The 8,461-nt window shown below is 38.3% G+C and overlaps 2 pseudogenes; both read right to left on the minus strand.

Moving 5' to 3' along the window:
* Positions 1 to 278: 278 nt before the first annotated feature.
* Positions 279 to 2,572, minus strand: LOC113607386 (tigger transposable element-derived protein 1-like; annotated as a pseudogene).
* A 2,425-nt stretch (positions 2,573 to 4,997) lies between these two features.
* LOC113607387 (lisH domain-containing protein FOPNL pseudogene) lies at positions 4,998 to 7,733 on the minus strand (annotated as a pseudogene).
* Positions 7,734 to 8,461: the final 728 nt, after the last annotated feature.

Here is an 8,461-nt window from a genome sequence, read left to right on the forward strand (position 1 = left end):
TCCTTGCAAATCAAGAAATAATAAGCTAGTATCCTATGTTTACAAGTGAGAAGCAGGCAAGACTACAGGCATACCTTGAATATGTTGTGAGTTCAGTGCCAGACCACAATAACAAAGCAATTATTGCAATAAAGCGAATCACACAAACTCTTTGGTTTCCTGGTGCACATAAAAGTTATGTTTGTACTGTACCGTAGTCTATTAAGTATGCAACAGCACTATGTCTAAAGAACAATATACATACCTTAATTAAAAAATAAAAGCTAACCATCATCTGAGCCTTCAGCAAGTCATAATGTTTTAGCTGGTAGAAGGTCTTGCCTCACTGTTGATGGCTGCTGACTGATCAGGGTGGTGGATGCTGAAGCCTGGGGTAGCTGTGACAATTTCTTAACATAAGACAGCAACAGAGCTTGCCGCATCAGTTGACCCTTCCTTTCATGAGCAATTTCTCTATAGTATGCTTTGCTGTTTGAGACCATTTTACCCACAGTAGAACTTCTTTCAAAGTAGGAGTCAGTCCTCTCAAACTGCTGCTGCTGCTCTGTCATCTAAGTGTATGTAATATTCTAAATCCTTTGTTGTCATTTCAACAATCTTCACAGCATCTTCACCAGGAGTAGTTTCCATCTCCAGAAACCACTTTCTTTGCTCATCCATAAGCAGCAACTCCTCACCCATTCAAGTGTTACCATGAGATTAAAGCAATTCAGTCCCATCTTCAGGCTCCACTTCTAATTCTAGTTTCTCCTGCTATGTCTACCACATCTGCAATTCCTTCTTCCACTGAAATCTTGAACACTTCTAAATCACCCATGAGGGCTGGAATCAACTTCTCATAAACTTCTGTTGATGTTGATAATGTGACCTCTTTCCATGAATCGCAAATGTTCTTCATGGCATCTAGAATAGTGGATCCTTTCCATAAGGTTTTCCATTGAATTTGCCCAGATCCATCAGAGGAATCACTGTGGCAGCTATAGCCTAATGAAGTGTATTTTTTTAATAATAAGACCTGAATATTGAGATAACTCCTTGATCCTTGGTTTGCAGAATGGACTTTGTGTCAGCAGGCATGAAGACAACATTAATCTCATTGTATGTCTCTGTCAGAGCTCTTGGGTAACCAGGTGCATTGTCAATGAGCAGTAGTATTTTGAAAAGGAATCTTTTTTTCTGAGAAGTAGGTCTCAACAGTGGGCTTAAAATAGTCAGTAAATCACATTGTAAACAGACGTGTTGTCATCCAGCCTCTGTTGTTTCATTTATAGAGCACAGGCAGAGTAGATTCAGCATAATCCTTAAGCGCCCTAGGATTTTCAGAATGGTAAGTGAGGACTGGCTTCAACTTCAAGTCACCGGCTACATTTGCCTCTAGCAAGAGCCAGCCTATCCTTTGAAGCTGTGCAGCCAGGCATTGACTTCGCCTCTCTAGATATGAAGTCCTAGATGGCATGTTCTTCCAACTGAAGGCTGTTCTGTCTACATTGAAAATCTGTTGTTTGGTGTAACCGCCTTCATTAATGATCTTTGCTAGATCTTCTGGATAACTTGCTGCAATCTCTACAACAGGACTTGCTGCTTCACCTTGCACTTTTATGTCATGGACATAGCTTCTTTTCTGCAACCTCATAAACCAATCTCTACGAGCTTCAAACTTTCCTTATGCAGCTTCCTCACTTCTCTCGGGTTTTCTAGAATTGAAGAAACTTAGGGTCTTGCTCTGGATTAAGCTTTGTCTTAAGGGAATGTTGTGGCTGGTTTGATCTTCTATCCAAACCACTGAAACTTTCTCCATATCAGCAATAAGGCCGTTTCATTTTCTTATCATTCATGAGTTCACTAGAGTAGCACTTTCAATCTTCTTTAAGAACTTTTCCTTAGCATCCACAACTTGACTGGTTGGCACAAGAGGCTTAGCTTTCAGCTAAATAGGCTTTTGACATTCCTTCCTCACTAAGCTTAATCTTATTCCTAGCTTTTGATTTAAAGTGAAAGACATACCACTCCTCCCTTCACTTAAACACTTAGGGGCCACTGCAGGGTTATTAATTGGCCTAATTTCAATATTATTGTGACTCAGGGAATAGGGAGGCCTGAGGAGAGGGACAGAGATGGGGGAACAGCCAGCTGGTGGAGCAGTCAGAACGCACACAATATTTATGGATTAAGTTCACTGTCCTATATGGGCGTAGTTTGTGATGCCTCTTTGATGATATTAACATCGAAGATCACTGATCATAATCACCATAAAAAATATAATAATAATTTAAAAGTTTCAAATAGTTTGAGAATTACCGAAATATGACAGAGATGTGAAGTGAACAAATGCTGCTGGGAAAATGGTACCAATAGACATGCTTGACTCTAGGTGCCATAGACTTTTGATTTGTAAAAAATGTAATAAAGTGAAGTGCAATAAAACAAGGTATGCCTGTAGTTTCAACTTGCTTAATGTTGCCTTTTTTTTTCCTGGGAACAAGAACACAAACTCCCAAAAGATAGGAGCTTATTAAAGGAATTAGAAAAATCTAGACTATGTCTTGTGTTTTTACCTGAATAATTGAACCATTCCGGTTGCCTTTTGTAGCTAGACTCAGGTTCACTAATACTACAAACTCAAGTGAAAAATAGAGCGAGAACATTTTCTTTCAGCCCTGTCTAAAGTGAAAATGTGTGTTAATTATTAAATGATTATTATAAGAAATTCTTACACCTAAGGGTAACCATTTAAAATGATATATTCATAACATTAAGTTGTTTTGTTTCAAGAAGCTGGGACAAAAGACATGGAACTTCATGGAGGAAAACAAAGGGAGGGAAGTAACCAAAAGATACTGAGTATTCAGGACTGGGTAGGAATAGTAACTCTCTGATGTTTCTATTTTATACATGATGAAACTGAACGTAAAGCGATAAAGTTATTTACCCTAGCTCACACAGCTAGTAAGCAGCAGTGCTGGGATTTTACTCCAGAATCCATAGTTTCCATTATGCCTGCCTGGCTGCAGGTCTGAATTTGCAGTGGATACAACGATGATCCTAGAGCTCAGTCTCCCAGAATCAGGAAGCCAGCCAATGAATCATTATAGAAGATGAGTGAAGGAAAATGACAAAGGGGGAGAAGACTAGTTTCCAGAGAAGAAAGCTGGCCTCTAGGCTCACGTTGGCCCACATACTATCTATGTGGCCATGGGCAACTCATTACCTTCTCTGGATTGTAGTTTCCTTATCTGAAAAATGGAGGACGTTTACTAAATTACTCTGAGATTCCTTTCGAGCTCCAGAATGCAGGATCTCATGGTAAGTGCTCTGTGATGAAAGTTCTGCCTGTTTTCTAACACTTTATGTGCTTCCTAAGATCCCTCAGGAGAGAAGGCTTACTTACAGTGCACAGAAAGCAAGGCAGGATGAGATGCAGTCCATCAGGTCAGAGTCTGGCTGCAACCAGCCTTAAGCTAGCAGGAGGAAAACATTCAACTTCTGACTGCCTCTCCAAGTCAGGAACTGTGTTTGTTAGAGTGGACGCCCTTTTTCATTAAAGGGATTTTTATTGCCCTGGTCTCTACCTTATTTTTGAGTATGCATTTTGTGGCAATGCTCTTAGGAGATTGTAAAGAAAATAACATATTTTTAAATTCATAAGGCAGTTATGAAATATATATTAAAGTAAATGTTGTGTTCTAAAACCCAGTAAGAAGCTTTAAAGAAAGCACATATTGTGAATTTAAGATAAGCATGGACACATACATTGAATCAGAGATCATTATAACTAGAAATGACGATGGATCGTCTAGTCCACACCTCTCACGTGCACTTCAGTGCACTTCCAGCTGATTTGCAGAGCAAGGAGACTTCTTTCAGAAACTCTGCCTGTGACTACTTGTGCTTGTGCTTGCCACTGCAGCACAGATAAAGCAGGAAGAGATTACACAGGCCAAGGGATGTGAAAACATCCTCTCTTCGACCCGGTCAGCTGTGGGTCTAAAGAGACTTTTTAAAGTATCCAGAACACTGTAAGAGCAGAATCAACTCCCAATACAGACATTTTCATTGCTTTGGTTCTCCAAAGATGAACTATTTCCTTCCTCTTTTCCAAATGTGCTGCCCAAGTTGCTGGTTTATCCTAGATATTTTTACTTCAAATTTCCATGTATTCCAATAACAATTGTCCAACTTCTATATTCTCTACCGATACTGATTGATATAATGAAGATTTTCAATTAAGAGAAATCTGGTGGATGGAGACTGTTTTATTTCCTGTGTCACTCAAACAATGCCAATGGTGGCTCTGTCTTTGTCTCATTTTGAGCTTGGCTTAGTTGCTGCTGAATGCCCGTGTGTATTGCAGTAAAAATGTTCATGACATGCTGGGCTGCTTGTTTTTACAGATTCACAAATAAACACTGATAAGAACAGAAGACTGCAAATTATCTAATCTATTTATTCTGATTGTTTTTTAAAAAAATAGATAAAACTTGTATCTTGAAATATGGCCGGGATAGTATGGATAACTGTGGCAGGATTCTTTGAATGGCTAAGAATTGTAGTACGACCCATAGAATAGAGTGAGGCAGGCAGCAGGCAGGAAGGTCACCTATGTAGGCAGAAAATAGTACAGAAATGTATGGCAAGGGAAAATGAAGGTAGTTGAAAGATAAACAATGGGGAGACAGACTACAGCATCAATTGTGGGAGGAAAAGGCTGTGATGCCAGGATCTGATGGAGCTAGGTAGACACAGGATGAGGTGCAACTTGGAAGTTCATTGAGGGAGATTAATGCACTGTCAGGTGCGTTTATTCCATCGGGTTCAGGCAAAAGGCTCCAGTCCAGAGAGGAGAACTGTAAGGACCAAAGGAGGTTCTTGGCAACAAGGTGATTTCAATACTTGGAAGGTTGTCAGAATTGGGAAATACAGAGGGGCCAGCTCACAGAAAGTAGGTAGAAACCCGTCGTGGAAGATGAGAAACGAGGGGTGAGAGCAGAAAGCCTAACTTACTGCTGAGTCTGAGACAAGTTCGTCATTTCTTCAGTCCCCTCGGCTCCAATGAGGGTGACACTGAGGGTTTCCCTGGTGGCAGCTCTGTGGAGGGGAGGCCTGGAAGGCCAGAACACAAAGAGACTGTAACTGAGCAGAAGGTTAGAGCAACCCTTTCTAAAAATAGGACTTTGGTTTGGTTGTTTTTCCCCATGGAGAACAATTTGCACAATTTGTGTGAATGCAAACCTTAAGGAATGAATAAAATTGTAGTTTTCATTAAAAAAAAATTTAAAAAAAGAAATTGCCAAGAAATGAAGAGGCACAAGAAATACCTGACGCCAGATTCCATCTCTAGCGCTCTTTTTTTAAAAACCTCACAAAGCTTTCCCCTGACTTATAAATATATATTTTTACTTTCAAAAGTAACTACTTTATTACTATAACTAAGAATGTAATAAATTTACTGAAGTTTTTCTGCATATCTACTTTTTTAAAAGGCGATGGTATTATAATAGATTTTAGTTCCATGTGATCTGAAAAGGAACGACACTCCTTTTAGAATAGAAAAAAAAGTAAATGATACATATATCTTACTTTATTATTTTACCAGAAAGCACAGTAATTTCACACAATTCATTTGTGAACATAGAGACATATATTGGACCAGCTTAGACTGATGGAATGCGTCCTGCTCTTTACACATTTTATTCCATCCATTTATTCATCAAGTATTTTGAGTACTTACTATGTTCTAGTTTCTTAGGATGCAGCAGTGAGCAAAACAAAGATCCTTACTCTGCTCTTGTAGAGCTTTCATTTGAGTGGGGAGAGATAGATAATAACTATATATATTTTTTACAAGACAATTAGCGATATGGAAAAATATTTTAACTGAGTGGAAGAAGGATTTTCCAGAGTGTGATGTAGGAGGTTGCAATTTTAAAAAGTATCCTCAGGGTAATCTCAAATGAACTTAATCATAAAGATTTGAGTGAAGATTTAAAAGAAGTGAGGGAGGGGACGTATGTATACGTATTTAAAAGAAGTGAGGGAGGGGATATATGTATACGTATAGCCGATTCACTTTGTTATACAGCAGAAACTAACACAACATTGTGAAGCAATTATACTGCAATAAAGATGCTAAACAAAAAGTCCTTCCCTAAATTATTATTAAAAATCTCAGAAAAAGAAATTAAAAATTAAAAAAATAAAAGAAGTGAGGGAGTTAGCCAAACAGACAACTAAGGGGGCATGTCTGGTGTGTTCCAGGAACAGGAAGGAGGTCAGTGTGACTGGAGTGGAGACTGAGGGAAGGAAGGAGGGAAAGTGGAAGGGGAAAACGGAGGAAGAATAATAGAAGGGAAGATTTTGTTTCAAAAGTAATTGACATAACTGAAAATGTAATTTACATTGACCTGAATCTGGAAGGATTACTTCCTCCAAAGCAGCAGCTGTACATAAATAGATGTGTACTACAGTATTGCAGTACTCCAGATAAATGAAACAGGCTCAAATAGAAATTTTAAATTTATATTTTTGGTTGGAAAGCTATTTTGGAAAGGGGAAGTACATTTAACTGGCATAAATAGCTTAGTTCAATAACAGAGCTGAAAATCTATCTATCCCTATCTATCTATCATCTATCTATATTTAATCCCTCATGGCAACAGATATCTGTTCACCTACCTGGCACATTGCAGGAGATTGTAAAAGAACAAAAGCACCAGATCTGGAGTAGTTTGAATGAATCTGGGATACAGCAACCTGCATCTATCTGATACCCCTAAGGCCAAAATATTAGTTTCAAGAATAGGAAAATGTCTGTTTCTAGAAACAAAGACCTGCCTCCTAGTGAGGGGTGAGTAACTATATACGGAATGCTAGTTTAGTCACTGGTGGTTTCTTTCTGCTGCTTCTTTTTGCTTAGAGTAAGGACAATAACTTTAACTGGAGTTTAGTAAATGTCAACAATAAAAATGATAAATTTATTTGAAAACATTGGAGTTTATTTAAATACACACATATCGACTGCCAACTGCAAAGAAAACAACAGAATTGGTCAGGTTTAACTATTATGATGAGTACTCAACCCTGGAAAAAATCTTGAGTGTCTCTCCTCTAACAAGAAGAAATTTTCAATTAACAATTTTACTGAGCATTTTACAGGCGTTAGCTCATTTATTCTACACAAGAATTCTATGAGGTGGGTACTATTTTTTTTTTTTTTTTTGCCACACCAGGAGGCTTGCAGGGATCTTAGTTCCCCAACCAGGGATGGAAGCAATGACCCCTGCAGTGGAAGCACGGAGTTCTAACCACTGGACCACCAGGGAATTCCCGAGGTGTGTACTACTGTGGTCCCAATTTTAATACATGAAGAAACTAAAGCATAGAGAATTTAAGTAAGTTGTCCAAGGTCACAGAGGTAGTAAAAGGTAGAGCTGGGATTTGAACCCTAGTTCAAATGATTTTAGTTCACGGATGAGAAATTGTCCAATGGAACTATGGGTTGACCAGATTCTGCTGTGAGGACACATGCTGTATACTTATATTTGTTGAATTCCAAATACTCCAGAATTAATTCATTAATTAGAAGGTTTTCATGAGGCAATGATGGTCGGGGTTCACTTTCACCATCAAGGGCATTGAAAACTTCAGTTTGAATCCTTGCTTTTAAATGCCCTAATACTCCTCTTTTTTTCCAAGGTGTCTTTTACAACGGCCTTCAGCTCAGCGACAGTCGCCATTTTTCAACGACTGCCAGGGGCGCCTACAATCCATTTTTTCTTGATGACATTTGTTTTTGCTTCCAACAGAACTGTTTCACTAAATGCTGTGTGGGACAGCGGTATCACGTGGGATCTGATAACAAAATCTGTTATCAGATTTGAGCTTTGAGATAACACTAATGGGAAAATGATTTGGGGAAAATACTAGTTCCATCCCTAGTTACTTATGGGATTGTTTTGTAAAACCAAAAAAAAAAAGCAAAGAAAAGCCAACCAAACAAACGTATTAATACATGTAAAATAGTTCTCAAGACACTATACAATTATCTACTAAGCTAAATTTTATTAATACCTTTTTTTTTAAGAGAAAATTTTGAGTCAGAATAATTAATGTGTGGTGCAAAAGTACTTTGTAAGCTCCGAATTAACAGAGATCTACAAGAATGACCAATACACAGAACTTTCCCATGGGGTCAAACACAGGACATAATGTAGGTAATTTATGGTGTCACAGCCAGGTAAGATAAGAAAATAAAGGGTCAATCGTCCTTCTTTTTAGAGAGAAATTTTTCTTGAAGGATGAAAGGCTCACTAGTCTGAATCAGTGCAAGAACTCATAGATCAGAGGTGGTTAACAATATGCTCAGAGTGCAATAAAATGGCATAATGCTGTTGGTCATTCATTGATTTGTTGAATATTGATTGAACAATCACTCTGCCTGGATTGTATAAAACATCAAGTTAGA

This window comes from Aethalodelphis obliquidens, unplaced genomic scaffold (genome assembly GCF_003676395.1).
Source record: "Aethalodelphis obliquidens isolate GAN/ISIS:26980383/991018 unplaced genomic scaffold, ASM367639v1 scaffold48, whole genome shotgun sequence".
NCBI classification, from domain to species: Eukaryota; Metazoa; Chordata; class Mammalia; order Artiodactyla; family Delphinidae; genus Aethalodelphis; species Aethalodelphis obliquidens.